At 44.7% G+C, this 18,093-nt stretch overlaps 1 protein-coding gene across 4 annotated transcripts in view; it reads right to left on the reverse strand.

Annotated features, from left to right (window-relative positions):
* SMARCA2 (SWI/SNF related, matrix associated, actin dependent regulator of chromatin, subfamily a, member 2) overlaps positions 1-18,093 on the reverse strand; it is a 171,478-nt gene that overhangs the window by 19,440 nt on the left and 133,945 nt on the right. The gene's annotated exons all lie outside the window — the stretch shown is intronic.

An 18,093-nucleotide genomic window follows, 5' to 3' on the forward strand; every position in this document is an offset into this window, starting at 1 on the left:
TTGGGGAACTTGCGCATTGGCTCCTCCAACTCCCAGCTCTCGGGGGACTTTGTGCATTCACCCTTCCAACTCTCACTGTCGGGGACTCTGCCTGGGCCACCCCTGAAAACCAGGGGTCGGCCGCCTCTCGGGCGGGAGTCTCCCTGGCGGACTTTGACTGTGGGTGAGTGAGCTCTCCAGTCTGCTGGGAGCCTGCCTCCCTCTACCCTCTCCACTGGAACAGTGGAAGCGCAGAACATTAGCAATGTTGAACAACCTTTCACAAAAGGGTGGCTGGGATAACCAGAAGATTATTTGTCTGAACTCCCTTTGTTCATGTTTTAAGAGGTATGGGGAGAAATCCCATAGGTTTCTGACCAGCAAATTCCTGTTCTTCCTAGACAAAGTAGACTGGGACTGCAGATCCATCTGATATCGGGGGATATGGGATCCTGTTTGCTCAGATCGTAAGTACAGCCTGCTGGATCAGACCAGAGGTCCATCTACTCCAGGAAACTGCTTCCCATAGTAGCCAAACAGTTGCCTTGAAGGACCAAACAAAGAGGGCAAAGAGGACAAGGCCTTCTCCTGATGCTACATCCCAGCACTGGTATTCAGAGATCTGCTCCTTCTGTATGTGAAAGTTCCTTTTACTCACCATGGCTAGGAACCATTGATGAACCTCTCCTCCAGGAATCTATTTATAACCCCTTTTAAAGCCATCTAAGCTCATGGTTATCACTATGTCCTCTGGCAGTGAACTCCACAGTTTAACTACTCATTGATTAAAGAAGTATTTCCTTTTGTCTGTTCTGAACCTATTTCCCAACAACTTCACCAGGAGCCCCCAAGTTTAGTGTTATGAGAGAGAGACCCAATGCATAATTTTATAAAATTCTATCACAGTGATACTCAGTGGCTTGTAGCTCTTTGACATGGCACCTGTGGCTCTTCTGAGCACTCTTTCCCAATATGGCACCTCGGCATGTTTCAGCAAAGTGAGCAAGGCCCTTGCCCAGTGGGGTGTGTGCTTGACAAGTGGCTTCTACCTTGAAACAGCCATTGCTAGAAGATCAGGTAAGCTGCGAGGCTCCCTAAGGTGCAGCCCTAATGCCGATACAAGCAAATGTGGCTATCCATGAGCTGCAGAGTGTTCTATCATGTCCCTCCTTAGCCTTTTTTTTTCTAGACTAAAAAGTCCCAAACTTAGAGGAAAGGTGCTCCACCCTCTTAATCATCTTGGTTGCTCTTTGATGTACTTTTTCCAGCTTTGCAAAATCCATTTTGTAACATGGTGACCAGAACTCCATGCAGTATTCCATGGGCATTACAATATTGGTCATTTTATTTTCAGTCATTTCCCTAATAATTCCTAGCACGGAATTTGCCTTTTTCACTGCTTCTACACACGGAGTCAACATTTTCATCAAGCTTTCCACTACAACCCTAAGATGTCTTAGGATCTCAGTCTTGGTCACTTCATACCCATTCAGCATGTATTTAAATTTAGGGGTATTTTTTGTTCCAATATGACCAGGATGAAGTGGAGCAGGAGAAAACCCCTCTTCTGCTACAGATATCACAGCTGATAAGTAAAAATGTCAAGCTAAAAATGTTAAAAGTGGGAAGCGGGGAGAAAACACAAGAAAGACCCCCCCCCAATGAACTTCTAACTATCTCCATACTCTGCACACATGCACAGAAAGTACTTATCAGACTACCCTGCTTCTGGAAGGAACAATAGGAATGGAGCGGAGGCAGCATTATTTAGGATGTCCTTCTGCTAGATCCTCCTGCTGAAGGCCTTTTTGGTAGAGGATTATACTAGTTGGTAGCTCTAGAATTTTTCCCATTGAAGATCTTGACAGAAGATAACCAAAGTCTTTGTATCTAGAACCAAACAGTCTATGATATCCTTAAAGGGATCCCTGTATAATTGGGTATACATTCCCTAATCTATTTTGACAGGGTAGTGTAAGAAAATCCATCTTCCTCAAGCCCTGCCACCTCCAGGCACTAGTCCTCTATTTGATAGTTAAACCTGTGAAAGGGCTAGTTTTACACCTTTGTACTAGTTGCTGAAAGTCTTAGGGGCACTAAGCCCACAGGGTATCCATAGTCATTCCTACGTAATCTATTCACCATAACCTGTAATACTCAACAATCTCTCATTCACTACAAACGAGCTATCTTGAAACATTATGGTCTCAAGATCACTGAAGTTGTGGTTCAGAGATGGGGAACACTAGTTTGTACATGCGCTTAGAAAATATTACAGACCTTGGGTTGCTGCACAGATAAGCAACAATCGTAACTAGGGTTGTGCAAAAAATTTTGGGATAAATTTCGGGTTTGGGTTTACTGGGCCCGATTTTTCCCGGTAAACCTGGAATAAGCTGAATACCCATACTGGTAAATATGGTATTAGGCTTTATTTCCAGGTTTACAGAAAAAAAATCGGGTCTATTATAGTCTATGGGGATTTTTCGAAGCTCCTCTGGGGGCATTTTTGGAGGTAGAGTTCCCAAATTTTCAGGGAAGCTTCAAGGGACTCTCCTTGCATGAACCCCAAAGTTTGGTGAAGATTGGGTCAGGGGGTCTGATTTTATGGAGTCCCTTGAAGCTACCCTGAAAATTTGGGAACTCTACCTCCAAAAATGCCTCCCCCCAGAGCTCATTAAAAAAATTCCCATAGGGAAAATCCTGGGGAAAGCCAAAGCCATAAAAAGCCGAATACCTATTCCGCGATTGTGTATTCAGCTTCGGGCAGATTCCCAGATTTTGGTATTCGGTAAAACCAAAAACCAAATACTGCCAAAATGGCTAATTTCGGGTTTATTTTCAGTTCGGCTTCATCGATATGCACAACCCTAATCGTGACCCAAGATCTTGCTATAACCCCAAGGGGCTGATGGCAGTTTAAAGGATATCATTCTGTAGTGTTAAAACATTTTTATCCACCTTCCTCCATGAAGCACAGGACAATGTACATGGTTCTTCCTCCTCCACATTTTATCCTTACAACAACCCTGTAGTTGTTGTAACCCTGTAGGTTAGGCTGAGAGAAAGTGACAGGATGATGGCCATGGCCATTGATGTTATAATGGACTATTTTGAAGTGTCTTTTACTTAAGGTACTTGCCTAAGCATTTTAAGTTAAGAATAACACAAACATCTTTTTCTTCTTGTGTATGATATAAGATAGGATAAACCTTTGAAGAACTCTAGGGTCAGGAAAAAATCTCTGTATCAAATGCTGAATAGCCTTTATTATGAGATGATGTTTTAAGTGGAATGGGATATTCAATAGTTTTTCTAGAGGAGCTGGCAAACTCTAGTAAATACCGTATATACTCGAGTATAAGCCGAGTTTTTTAGCCATGATTTTTGGCTTAAAAAACTCACCTCGGCGTATACTCGGGTCAATATGGTAATTCGCCTGCCGGGCCCTCTCCCAGCGCGCTCCCACCGGCCAGCTGATGGGCGGGCTGTCCCGCCTTCTCCCCCCCACGCCACCTTCTGAGCGGCAATGGTGGCAGCTTCTACCCCCCACCCCCCCACCCAATCGCGCCTTCTGCATGGCGGCGATGGTTTCTTAACCTCACCCGGGCCGGTTCTCCCGCTTGCCAGCTGACCCTGCGGGGCCTCCTGCGCGCAGGGAGGGGGCCGCCGCCTGCCTGCGCGCCTGGAGCCCGGTCAGGTAAGCCTGCGGGGGGGAGGGGGTGCATTTCCCCCTCGGCTTATACGTGGGTGCCTAATTCTTCCCCATTTCTGGGGTGAAATTAGGCACCTCGGCTTATACTCGGGTCGGCTTATACCCGAGTATATATGGTAAGTCACGCCTTTGTTGTACCAGCAGTTAAAACCTGTGCAAAAGGTCGAGTGAGTGGGGGTTTGGTAATGTTTGTTTCAGTTTATTTAAATGTAGATGTCCAGCTCTTGGAAAGTGGGTCCCAGGACTACATACAGGTTCTACTGATCCAGGGTCACTGTATGGGTTCTCTTCTCTGTGTTAACATCTATATTCCTCCTAAACTCTTAAAACCGCAGTGCACTGAGAACTTCTGGGATCTTCTGTCTACCACCTGTGACAAGTTAGCTCTGAAATTCTCTAATTCCCACCTTGTCTTATGGGGGGATTTTAATGCTAGAACAGCCCCTGGCATTTTTAACCCATTGGTCAGTGGCAACAGTCAGGTTGCAGTACAAGCCTGTCATTTAGATCAGTCCTCACAAGACCAGACTATTAATAAGTCAGGCCTAAAATTACTAGAACTGCTATCCATCTATCAGTTGCGCATTCTTCACGGCACTACGTTTGACACCTCTGGCAGTACCTTTACTTTTTTATCTACTAGGGAAGCCAGTACAATTGATTACATAGCAGAATCACCCTCGCTCTCATGCCATCTCCTCAGTTTTGAAGTTGGTAATAGAGCTGAGAGTGACCATTGCCCATTAAGGCTTTTACTGGGTTTCAGGGATAATATCTTTCCCTGCCCCGCCCCCGATCCTTTAGTTGGGTGTTTGCCTGGCACAAGGAGACTTAGGTGGATGACACAGGTGGACACAACTCCAAGTCAACCTAGCCCAATCCTTGGTGAAGGATGACTTGTGGTCCTGACGCCAAGAACTATTGTGGAAAGTCTTGGATGAGATTAAATATTTTGAAGATATAGCGCATCTTCTTAAACCTCTGCTCTCCAATGACTTCAAAATTACTACTCATTCTAGAAGAGGGTGGTTTGATCAGCAATGTAGATCCGCCAGGAAAGAGTTAATTTATTATACCTGACAGATCTGCCTTCATAAGGAACATCTATAAGCCATTTTATCTCGCTAAGATCAGCATATAAAAAGGGGTGTGTCTTGCCCCCCCCACTGTTTAACTTATATCATCATCATCATCACCACCTTTATTAGGCATTTAAACTAATATCTAAATGACATCATCTGTCTCTGAGTTTGTTTCTCCCTCTTTAGGCTCTCAGAAAATATCAGTCCTCTTATACTCAGATGATATGGCTCTGGTCTCCCTTACTCTTGTAGGCCTAAGAAGGTTGTTGCACAAACTGGGTGACTACTGTAAAGAAGAGGCCTTAAATATCAACTATACCAAGACCAAAGTGATGGCCTTTAGGAAAAGGCCTCACAATTTTAAGTGGTCCATAGATGGAGCCCCTGTAGAGCAATGCAGCACCTTCAAATATCTACAGGTAACATTCAGTGAAACTTTAACCTGGAGAGCTTATTTGGCAATTATCAGAGCCAGTTTAAAGATCCATAGGGGTTATACTGAAATTTTATTATGCAAAAAGAGGATTCATGATTGATCCAGCTCTGAAACTATATCAAAGTAAGACGGTTCCCCAACTTGTGTACAGTGTAGAGGTTTGGGGTTGGAAGGATCGTCTGGTCACAAAGCTGGAATCTATCTAAAACCACTTCTTGAGAATTCTAGTTTTACCCAGGGATACACCAGCAGCCTTGATTTGAGCAGAACTCGGTTTGCCCTCAATCAGGGCCCATGTACATGTAGCCCTGTAAAGATTTAGGAGAAAGCAAAGCAATGACACCACCAAACTACATCGCAGGCAATGTTTTAACCTGATGATGCAAAATGATGCTGCCAAGTTAGCCTGCTATAACAACATTCTGCATTGCTACTCCATATGGAATGACACCCAGGCTGTCCCCATAGCTGTCACCAACATTTTTAATTGGGTGTTTAAGTGTAATGTTGCATCACACAGGCAATCAATCTTCCAGTCCAAATTCTCACCATGGTTTAAACAGTTTAAAAGGGATTATGTCAGAGCTTTATACCTGGTCAGTATCCCATTCCACAATGCCAGAATAGGTTTTATTTCACTCTGGTTTTAAACCATGCCAACGGCTTTGTTAACTGGACATTACTCCCAAACACCATGGGCCTCTCGTCTATGTATTTGTGGAGCTGCAGCTCCAGAGGACGTAATGCATTACATTTTATTCTGTCCTCTTTATACAGAGCCCAGATCTAAATTTCTCACAGTGTTTCTAAAGGGCCTAAATCTTCTTTCAGATTCAGAGAAGCTGTTCCAGCACAATGCCCCGGGCCTTCTGGGGGGCCAGTGCCTTACTCTAGTCAAAGGGAAGTCAGTGGGGGGGGGGCTCCCTCTCTTGTTGCCAAGGCCCATTGGAGGAGAAAAAAGCAGCAGCTGAGGAAAGACTGCCCCGGTGTCAGGATGTCACTGGCCGCCCCGCTGTCAGGCTGAGCTCCCCTTTGCTATGCAGGGCTGCAGCAAAGGCCTGGGAGGAGGAAGGGGAAGACACTGTCACCAGCCCAACGGCACCTGTGGAGTCCCAGAGAGTCAGGCTGAGTGGATTGGGCAAGGGCATGGACTGAGCAGGAGGAAAGGGTGGAGCCAGGGACAGGATCCCAGTAGAAGGCCCTTATATGGCCTTCCTGGAGAGGAGCTGGGGAGGGGCATGGGAGGGGCCAGGAGGGCTCCAGTGTATAAAAAAGGGTGAGAACAGAGGCCAAGGAGGACAAAAACTCGCCTGATACTGGCCCAGTTAAATGGGCACACTGGAAACCACAGAGGGGGAAGACAGCCCAGACTCCTGCTCCGACTGGTCTGAGGCCTAGGAAGCTGTGCCCAGTTACCTCAGTGGGGATAAGGGAGAATGAGGACTGACTCCCGCAGGGCCCATTCCTCACACTTTGCAACAGAAACCAGTTTAGGCCACTACTGAGGAAATAATAGACGATACACCCAAACTTGAGACAGGACAGGCTGTGGTGTTCTTTTTCACCTCCCTTGCATACTTTACAGGTGGGAGAGAGAGGAGTAACAGCCTGATCTACACTAACATATGGAGTGCTGGCACTTGTTTAAACTGCCCCTACAGAGTGCTAGGCCTATGGGTTTGATGGATTTGAAGGTGAAAGAACTGAGACTTCCTAGGTTCCTGGAACACTTGCACTCCTCACTTTTTGAAGAACAGTTTTTTCTCCTATTCTTTGATTCACATTAATGCTTGTTCAATTGTTCTCCAGTTTTCTTGAAACAGTTTGCTAGCTAGATAAGTCTGTTTTGAGGATTTTCATCCCATAATCACAGCCAGATATTACTTTTGGCTTTACCATGGCCAGGGCTGTAACTAGGGGTGGAGGCGAGGAGGGAAGCCACCACCCCTGTGACATGCAGAGAGGGCAGCAGAACTTCTTCTCCTACCCAGCACAGAGGTGCCTACAGGAGAGGCAGTTCTGCCGCCCTCTCTGCATGCCACAGGGGAAGCAGCTTCCCTCCTCACCCCTCACCCCCAGTCACGACACTGACCATGGCAGTCATAGCTATAGATCCAAATCTACTCAATTAAAAGAGGTTGGCAAGATAAGTAATAGACATTAATACATCTTTGGATGTCAGCTTACATGCCAATTCTTTATTTGCCACAGAAATAGTTATGTGAGGATCTCAAAGCTATCACCGAGGCCCCAAAATCTTGGCAATTAATGGGGGGTCACTGGGAAAACTAAATCTCTCAGCTAGAATAACTGATTTAGAGGTTATTGCAGCAACAGTAGCATCCACTAGGGGAATCCTAAAGCATTCTAAGACTTCTGGGAGAACAATGTAAAAGTTTTAGTATAATGACTGAGGAGTTCTATCCCTAGCCGGATTGGCTCTTTCTCCCTTAACTACTACATCTAAAAAAAAATAAAAATTCAAAGATACAGAAAAAAGCCAGGAAAAAAAAACATGGATACAAAAAATACTAAATACAAAAAATAGAAAAAGAGCTGAATAAGATAAAAACCAATGAGATTACTACCCATGAAGTTGATCTCACATGCTTAAACAGATATTTAACAACTACCTTCTTTAGTATAACTGATAAACCCAAATTACTACCCCTTAGTTTCTTAATAATCTATAACCATAATACAAATGTATCTATGATATCATCCTGAACTTCCTCTTACTTGGATTATCATATTTACAATATCTAAGCATTATACAAAACAGACAATCTTACTTACTCTAGAATTTTATCGCAAAAGACATATCTTTCAGGTTACATCTTCACCTTCAGACGTTTTGAGAGGAATATATGTAGTAGAATTTCCATTTCTCTTGAAATTCTTTAATTGGTCATCTGTTCACCAAGTTTGTCAATTTTGCCATCACCACATATTCTACTAACTTACTCTTCCAATCCTCTATATCTGGGCATTTTGCCGCTAGTGTGACTTTCATTGCTGTTGCCATATATTTAAACAGTTCTTTTAGAGTTTTTGTGATGCCTGTTGGTATGATTTCCAACAAAATGTTTTTCAGGTCCATCAGAAATTTAAATCTTAAAATTTTCTGCATTCCGCATGTATTTCTATCCAACACTTCTTGATTCTTTTGCAGGACCACCACATATGATAAAAAGTCCCTTCTGTGTCCTTGCATTTCCAACATAGTCCTCTATGACCTAAGTAGAATCAAAAACATGTGCTACAATTGCAGCACTCTTACCAACGTGGTCCCGATGTCTTCCCTTTCCCACTTAGATAGTCCAGACTACAGGAGGGCCTTCACCCTGATGTGTTGTAACGCACTCCCTTCAGCCGTATTGAAAGGGAGATACAACAAGATACCATATGCAGGACGATTATGCCCCTGCTCTGATGGGAGTACTGAGACCCTTGAGCACATTGTGTTTGAATGCAAAATCTACAACAAGATACAAGAAGCCATTCTTTCTGTATTATCGGGCCTCCCAGGGCAATCCAGAGCTTTCAGTCTTTCTAACATGCTCTCAGACAAGGATATGGAGATAACTTTTAAAGTGGCCAAATGTGGGTGGCAAACTATGAGAATCAGGCGTGTATGGGTCGAACTTAATGGTTGAGCGATTTTAGATTTATATTTATGCTATTTCCAAACATGTAATATTTTTTAAATTACGCGCTTAACGGCTTTTATGAGTGAGAGATTGTAAGATGTTATAGGGGCTTGCACCTGATACACTTTTATATGTGTTATGTAATGTATGTATATCTGGTATGTTTTTATGCTGGTCTTGGACCGTATTAAACTCTCTTTGTAAGAAAGGTGTTGGACATGGTTTAACATAGTCCTCTATGCTCCCTGTTCACCTTAATGACTTCATCAAAGAACTCAAGAAAGGGAATCACTGGAGTTTGAGGAAATACAGCCAGTCATATTGATGAGATTGTTTCAGGATCAGACAGAGGTAGGTTATCATTGAAGTGTATAAAACTTTGTGGTAAAACAAAGAAAAATACATTCAGCGGTGGACATGACTTGGTGGCATGCTAGGAAGATACCATGCTTAAAGAAATTGTACAACCTCATTCACTTAATCCTGTTTTCCTGAAGTAGACCTAGCTTGCTCTCTTTACTTTTTGAACTCTATATTGGACTGAGAGCATAGAACTTAATGAATCGTGTAGATCCACTACTAATTATAAGCAATTGTTTCAAATCTTTGTGAACCCTAGAAGCAATACTTTCTTGCCAAATCCTTACTATAACAAGACAATGTGTCTCTGGGGAGGAAGCAAAAGTGAAAGCAATTTGATTAAATGGCTTTTCTTATTTCATTGGAGCTATGCCTTTTGTAAAACAAGCCTGGAATATATGCGTGGCAACTTCAAGTGGCTTCACACATTACCAGAATGATACAACAGAAGATGCATGAGTGTGGGACTTGTGCACCCTCTTTTTCATGCTTCGAATTATAGTAGGCAGGACTAAACACTCACCTTCCCATGGGGAAATGTGAGGATACAATTTGCACATTCTCTAACACTGCTTTCTTCTAACATGAGAAATGGGGTGCTTATGGCACATTTCGTGGCTGTACTGTGTCTTCTTGGTGCTCTAGATAACAGAGTTGCACTTACCTGTAACTGCTGTTCATCGAGTGGTCTTTTGTATAGGCACATATGGGACTGCGCATGCGCAGGCCAGCCATGGAGATTCTTTTAGCGTCTGGAAAGATCAGCTCCTCAGAGTGCTCCCCCTCCTCTCTGACAATGCCCTGCTTCCTACCCGAACAGTCACATGACAGAGGGGGAGGGAGTGCTCTTTCCTCAGTTCCCCTATCTGCCACAGCAGAAGCCAATCCCTAAGCAGTTATGGACTGGCCCCACAGCGGGGAAGGAGGGAGGGATGTGTGCCTGTACAGAAGACCACTCAATGAACAGCAGTTACAGGTAAGTGCAACTCTGTTTTCATCATCGTGGCTTCTGTGCAGTCCCACATGGGAGACTAACAAGCTCACTTAGCAGGTGGTAGGAGTGGGTCTGGTTACTGAGAGATTGTAACACTGATTTCCCCAGAGCCGCTTCTCTGTTGGAGTCCACATTGATCGCGTAGTGCTTAATGAACGTTGATGGAGTGGACCACGTCGCTGCTCTGCAGATGCCTCGAAGACTCAGTCTGGAACTGAAGGCCGCAGACGCAGCTTGGGCCCCAGCTGAGTGGGTCCTAACATCCAGAGGGCACTCTACTTTCACCATCTTGTAAGCTAATTTTATGGTAGATGTAATCCACCTGGACAGTGACTAGGGGGATGCTGCTCGTCCCTTCTGTGTACCTTTAAAACAAATAAATAGTCTTGGACCCGAAAGTCTGCTGTCCTTTTAAAATAAAAGAGCAGGGCTCTATGAACATCTAGAGCATGCAATGCCCATTCTGCCCTTGTTTCAGGGTTTGGAAAGAAGGTTGGCAGCACAATGAAAAGCTTAAACTACTTTAGTGAGAAAAGATAGACTCGTCCTTAGTACCCCTTTGTCACAATGGAATCTAATGAACAAGGCATCATGTCGAAGGGCTGCCATGTCACTTACTCTCCTGGCCAATATCATGGCCGCCAAAAAACCTGTCTTGTAGGATAAAAAGGAGAAGTCACAGGAGCCCATTGGTTCAGACAGGGTGGGGGGGGGGGTCAGGTCCCATCAGTTGAGTCAATATCAATGACAGACTCCATTGTGGTACAGGGGGAAAGGCTGGAGGGTAAAGGTTATTTAGACCTTTCAGAAATATTTTTGGACTGAGTATGAGAAAAAACAATTCCTGAGTCTACCCCCACATGAAATGTTGAGATAATTGACAAATGTACTTTAATGGAGGAGTTTGAAAGTCCAGAATCTTTCAGGTATAACAAGTAATCAAATATGCCAGTTAGAGAACATTTATCAGGCACTATTCGCTTCGCAGTTGCCCAACTGGAGAATTGGAAGCATAAGGACTCCTAGTAGAAGGTCTGTGCGAGGATAAGAGAACTTTTGCCACCCTACCTGACCATTTGTTTATGCATATATCCTCCAAGCTGCCAGATGGAGCACCTGGGTGTCGTGGTGGTAAAGGGATCCCCCCACTAGTATGTCTTCATTGGGTGAGAAGACTATATAGTTCCCTTTGACCAGGCTCGAGATGTTGCAAACCAGGGTCTCCTTGCCCAACATGGGGCTATTAATATGCAGTCAGGCCCATCTGATCTTATTTTGGCCACTACCCTGTTCAACAGAGGAAAAGGGGGGAACATGAAGAACACCGCCGTCCACAGTAGTTGAAAAGCATCTCCCAGGGACCTCAGACCCACTGCTGCGCTGGAGCAGAATTTTGGGCAGATACTGTGTTGTGACTGGTAGAGAACAGGTCTATGTGTGGTGTGCCCCACGTGTCAAACACAGTGTCTAAATGTTTGCAGTTGAGACACCAGTCATGTTTCTCTTCCAGTTGCCTGCTCAGAGCATCTGCAATGACAATGCTTTGCCCGGAAATGTGTATGGCTGTAAGGGTTACTTGGTATTGTATGGCCCAATTCCATATATGAGAAGCCTCCACACACAGGGCAATAGAACCTGTGCCCCCTTGCTTGTTTATGTAGTATTTTGCTGTCATGTTGTCCGTAGCAATTTGCACCATTTCCCCAGCAACTCGAGCTGCAAAGGAAATGAGATCAAGTTTGAGTGCTCTGAGCACTAACAGATTTATGTGCAACCTAGCCTCATGGGGTGTGCCTCAAGGTTGTCACAATGGGCTCCCCACCCCGATAGAGACACATCAGTAAAGAGGTGTATTTGGAGGCTGGGTGATTGGAAGTGAACCCCTTTTGCTAGGTTAGGTTCCAGTTCCTATCAGTGTAGTGACCTCAGGATGCACCTGGGGATCGAGAGTTTCTTAAAACTGTGGGCCTACATTGGGAACAAAGTTGTGAAGGAACCAATTCTGTAATGGCCTCATATGAATTCTGGAGTGAAATACCACTGCAGTGGTTGAGGCCATCAGTCCCAGCAACTTCTGTATGCATATGGCCTTTTGGAATCCCTGAGTCTTAAATCTGTGGACCCATTTTTGAATGGCCCTGATTTGTTGAGTGGGGAGATATGCCCTGGCAGAAATGGAATCCAACCCGGCCCCCATGAACTGGACTGGTTGCAACTTGGTTTTTTTGTAGTTAACAAAGAGCCCTAGGCCTTCTAATGTGCTTATCACATGGATGACTTGGTCAGATAGTGTGTCCGGGGTGTCTCCCACCACTAACCAGTCGTATAGATATGGGAACACATTACAACCCTGCAGTGTCAGGTGGGCTACTACTGCGGCCATGCACTTTGTAAACACCCTTGAGGCTGTGGCCAACCCAAAGGGGAGAACATTGTATTTGTAATGTACTCCATTACATACAAATCTCGAATAATGCCTATATTACTCATGGATGGAGACGTGGAAGTAAGCGTCCTTCAAATCATGGACAGCAAACCACATTTCATGGTTTAGCAGAAGGAAAACATCCAACAAGAAAAGCATCTGAAATTTTTTAACTTTGAGAAACTTATTGAGACCTCTTAGGTCCAAAATTGGCCTCTTCCCTCCCCCTTTTTGTCAATCAGGAAGTAGTGGGAATAATGTCCTTATCATATTTGGGCACTTTTCTGATTGCCTCCTTAGATAAAAGCTCATCTATCTCCCAGAGCAAAGCTGGGGGGGGGGGGAATAGTAGACAAAACAGGAGGGAGGTACGGAGGAAACTTTTTGAACTCCAAAAATATCTTTTTTTTATTATCTTTAACATCCAAACATATTTAGTAGTTATGTGCCAACTTTCTGAAAACTGGGACAGCTGATCCCCAAACAACAATGGAGAATTTAGTCATGCTGACTTTCCCTTATTGCGTCGGTTGGGAGGGGATTGTGCTCCTTTCCTAGAGCAAGACCTAGGTTGGAATTTTCTAGGCTATGCTGATGCATAGGGGAGGGGGCGATATTGCACCTGTTACTGGTACGTGCCCTGGTATCTATATGGATGCTGGTGTTAGTGTCCATAGCAGGGGAAGTACCTTGGTTTATATGAGGTTGACAGCTGAGACGTTATGCCTAGAGATTTTGAGTTGGACCTAGATTTCTGCAGCTCATTGAGGAAGGCATCTGTTTGGTTACTAAATAGAGATGGACCCTCAAAAGGAAGGTCCTCTATCCTGGCTTTAGTGTTGTAGGGCAGGACAGAGGCTCGCAGCCAGGAGTGCCTTCTGAGCACTATAGAAAATGCCATTGTCCTGCTGGAGGAATCTGCTATGTGGCATGCTGCACTAAGCTGTTGCCTTCCAAGGGACATGCCCTCCATTTGTATCACCCTGGCTAGGGTATTTTTGTCATCTGCCAGAGGATTCATGTGTTGGGACATTCTATCATCATGTCTAAAAAACTGGAAATTCCGAGGGCCAGGACACTTGAAGTGTAGACCTTATGACCCAGTGTGTCAAGCTTGCGGTCTTCCTTGTCTTGAGGGGAGGAGTGGCATCCTGCTCTGTATTTCCCAGGCAGGGCTTCGACCACCATGGAGTTGGCATTGGGATGGCGATGTAAGTATGTGCACTCTTCACGCTTGATTTTATACAAATTTTCAACCCTCTGTTGAGGAGGCACTAGATGCTGGTTTACCCCAATTAGCATTGACAATGCCAAGTATGTTTTTAATCATAGGTAGGGCTACTGACTCCACGTTTGCAGAGTGCAAAATGTCCATAATAGGGCCATCAGGCCCTGTGCCCTCCGGGTGACACTCTAAGTACAAAGTCTTTGTCATTCTAATTTACTGTCCTGCATACAGTTTAGGATCTCCAGTTGGGGAGATTGGTTTCTGGTCCCCAACCTCATCATCTGGAGATGGCTGTGAAGTCTCTGACTTGGCATCGGAGTCTTGGTAGAGATCTTCCTCTGACTCCGAGTGTAGGGGTCCATCAAGTATCCGTGAGAGTCGATGCTTTGGCGCCGAGTGCTCCCGACACTGAGTTTTTCCTGTGTTGACTGTGTAGTACAGGCCACAGTCCCCAGTAATTTATCCAAGTAACTTTGTGAAACTTTTTTTACAGTGCTACCCTAATGCCTGTGTAGAAAAGCTCTCTTGAATAAATCAGTTTTGCATAGTTTGCAGAAAGCCAGGAGAGTGATAGCCTTCCTGACCTCCTCAAGCAGGCCATCCCACAAGGTGGGGGCTACAACAGAGAACGTGTTTGGCAGTTGTTGATTCTGCCCATTTGCAGGTTGGCACCTGCAGAAAGCCTTCTCAAAGGAGTGAAGATGTCGTAGCAGAGCATGCGGGGGAGACACAGTCTCACAGATTTGAGAGTCCAAGGCCCTGAATGGCATTGTATGTGTTAGTCAATATTTTAAATTGAGCCCAATAACTGATGGGCGGCCAGTGGAGTTATTGTAGAATGGGAGTAATATGTATGCTCCATCTAGCCCGATAATAGCTGAGCTGTGGCATTCTGCACTGAGTTTCCAAATTGATTTTGAGGGGAGACCAAGGTATAGTGCATTGCAGTAGTCTAGTCTCAATGTCACTGTAGCATAGGTCCAGGTGGCCAGATCAGCCATATCAAGGTAAGGGCCATTTTTTGAGCTAGGCTAAGTTGGAAGAAAGCCTTTGTTGCAACTGCATTAACTTGCTTCTCCTATAGTGTTCCTGTTGCATTTTAAATTTTGTAATCCACCTTGAGTTGCAACAAGAAAGGCAGAACATAAAGTAAATAAATAAATAAAATTCTTCTACATCGTCAGAGCGTCTGAATTTGTAAGAATGTATGACCCAAGCTTTATATTCTTACACTTTTAGGGTGTATGAAAATACAGACATATATTGTAGATTGCTTATCGTTTCCTAAAAAGGATTTTGAATATTGAATTGTTAATATTCCAACTTTAGAATCATCTGTTTTCTCTAGACAAAGCTGGACAATTTAATGGTAAAAGGAAAACAGATAATATGTTAAATGCAAAACTAGCACACCTTCAAGAGATCTAACAATCTCCTCTGAAGGATTCATAGGGCAGCATATGTTACAAATGAAACAAAACTGCTGGTAATATCTATATAAGGAGAAGTTAGACTTCTTGTCATGTGAGCACTGGAGATATTATTTTATTCCAAGACCAAAATGTGTTTCTATCTAATCAACACCATCTAGAAATTTTAGGTATCAAAAAAGTATTCTTATACAAGACAACATTTTTTTCCTGCATTTACAAAAGTTACCCTGCTAGTGACAATCCTTTGCAGTGTTGAAGACTGTGTGACTTTTATTCTTATATGTTATCCTTATACAGCATGGCCCATGATATATGGCTGGATCCTACAGTAACACAAACAGAAAGAGCTTGCAGAAGTTGATCGTTCCCCAACTTCTCCTTCCTCTAACACAGTGGTTCTCAACCTTTTTCGAGTCGCGACCCCCTTTTACAATTGCCAAGTAACGTGTGACCCTCGTCACATTTGCATAAATTTGCATAAATGACATTTTCAATAGGATAAAGAAAACACATTTGGTTTTTTTGGCAGTCCAGGGTATCCATATATATAATTACTTTAAATTTTAAAGTTTAAAACAAACAAGCAAATGGTACTACCACCTGTTGCGCAGAGGCTGTGACTGTGTGGCACGGCAACCTTTCCTGGCATGGAGGAAAGAGTGCCTCTGAGCATGCACTGCGTTCCTTGTCCTCCCCTCTCTCCCCAAAAACTCTTCCAAGCAGGCCGGGGCTCTCGTGAGGAAACCCCCTCTCTTGTGACTGGGACACTGCTTGTGCACAGAACTGCAGTTATCCCTCAAAGCGGAGCTCCATTTAATCACCTCACGAGAGCGAAGGGCCAGGAAAGAGCCGAGGGCCGCTTATCCCGCTCGGACTTTTCGTGCCTTTTCCTCCCCTCTGCCAGTCACCGCTCCTTCTGCACCTCACCGAACCTGCGCGCTTGAGGGGGAAATCCCAAACTGCGCATGCACCTTGACTCTCTCCCCCTTGGCCTTGCCAGAGCGGAACTGATGACTCAGGGCAGAAAAGCGAAGCCACACTACCGACATGCGCACTTGGATTCCAGGCTGAAGCTCCCGCCCCACCCGAGCGTGGCTAAAAGTAAAAAGAACGTGGCTGTAGCGGCCTCAAGGGGGACTGCCCTCTTCTCCTCTGAGACCTGAACTGGCCGAGCCAGGGGAGCTTCCTCGGCCTCCCACACATCCTGCCGCATCATCTGCCCAGCGTAAGTGTGACTGTGCCCAGGGCTGGCCCACCCGCCTCTCAGCTGTGCAGCGGGGCTACAGCTGGTGTGCGGCGGCACGCCGCCGCGTCTCTGCAGCCTGACTCCTTCTGGCTGTCGGTCAGCCAGTTCCTCACCTCTCTGCTTGGGTCTTCCCTGCCCTCGTGGACGGATCAGGGTTACAGGGCTTCTGGGTTAGTCCTGGACACCCTGGGATGGGGGCTGTCCCAGGACAGTGGTGGCGACCCCCCAGAAAACACTTCGCGACCCCCTTGGGGGTCCCGACCCCCAGGTTGAGAACCACTGCTCTAACAGCTCTCTGCACACCTCAAAAATCCTCTACTGAAAGTTAGTGGACCTGTAAACCATGCGCTGTGACATAGTGGACTACAGTAAAGAGGGGGAATGAGACAAGATCATTCCCAACTCCCTCTTTCACAAATGGAAACTGCCACATTTTCCCCACCAGTGTAAGGAGGTGACAGTTTTTCCAAGTTACTACACTACAGTTCAGCTCCCTTTGCCACTGTACATTTTGTTTACTCTCAGCAGAGAATCGGTGGGGGGGAGGAAATCTGCTAAGGTAAGGAGGTACAGATCTTCTTCCACAGCGTCATTCAACTCATACTGGCATGGGATCCCACAGAAATAAAATTTGCATCTGCTATAATTTTAAAGGAAGACAACTTCATGTATAGGGTTGCCAACTGCCAGGTAGTAGCAGATCTCCTGCTAATTCAACTGATCTCCAGCCGATAGAGATCAGATCACCTGGAGAAAAATGGCCGCCGTGGCAATTGGACTCTATGGCACTGAAATCCTTCCCCTCCCCAAATCCCGCCCTCCTCAGGCTCCGCCCCCAAAACTCCCTCTGGTGACGAAGAGGGACCTGGCAACCCTATTCATGCACCATAAGCACACTATTACTGTTCTCTGCATTAGGTAAACAAAAAAAGTATGGGGAATAAGGCAAAGCAATGTAACATATTTGTATTAACAAAATACTAAATTCACATTTGAAAAAATATTTGAAACTGCTCCTTTTACTAAAAGCCATGGGTCATGACTACCAAACTGATCTTAGAAGTATAAAAGAATTATTTTTAGGTGAGCTATGTTAGCCAACCCCCGCCCCCCCCTGTATTTTAACAAAGGTATGATGTACCTATGTCCTAAAGAGTGACTACAAAACTAGCAGAGTTACACCCTTCTAGGTCCATTGACATCAAAGGTACCACTTTGCTTAGGATTGCCACACAAAGCCTAGATTTTGTTTTCTGAAATCAACTAAATGAAATAAAAGTAATTAGGAAACCTCAGCGGTCTTGTGTCTTGCCAATATACATTTTTTTAAAAGTTCAAAAACTCTCAAAATTATAATCCTAATGGATTGTAACTATGGATTGCTATAAACACATTTGACTATTGAAGTTACCTTGTTCAAAGGTGGCAATCACACATGAGCTGATCACTCGGACTGTTTGGTTCATGATGAACAGCTGTGAACACCTGCTGAAATGGTTTGCATTTCCCAAAACTACACATACACAAAGATGCTGACAATTCAAA

The sequence above is a fragment of the Euleptes europaea genome, chromosome 4, assembly GCF_029931775.1.
Source record: "Euleptes europaea isolate rEulEur1 chromosome 4, rEulEur1.hap1, whole genome shotgun sequence".
Taxonomy (NCBI): Eukaryota; Metazoa; Chordata; class Lepidosauria; order Squamata; family Sphaerodactylidae; genus Euleptes; species Euleptes europaea.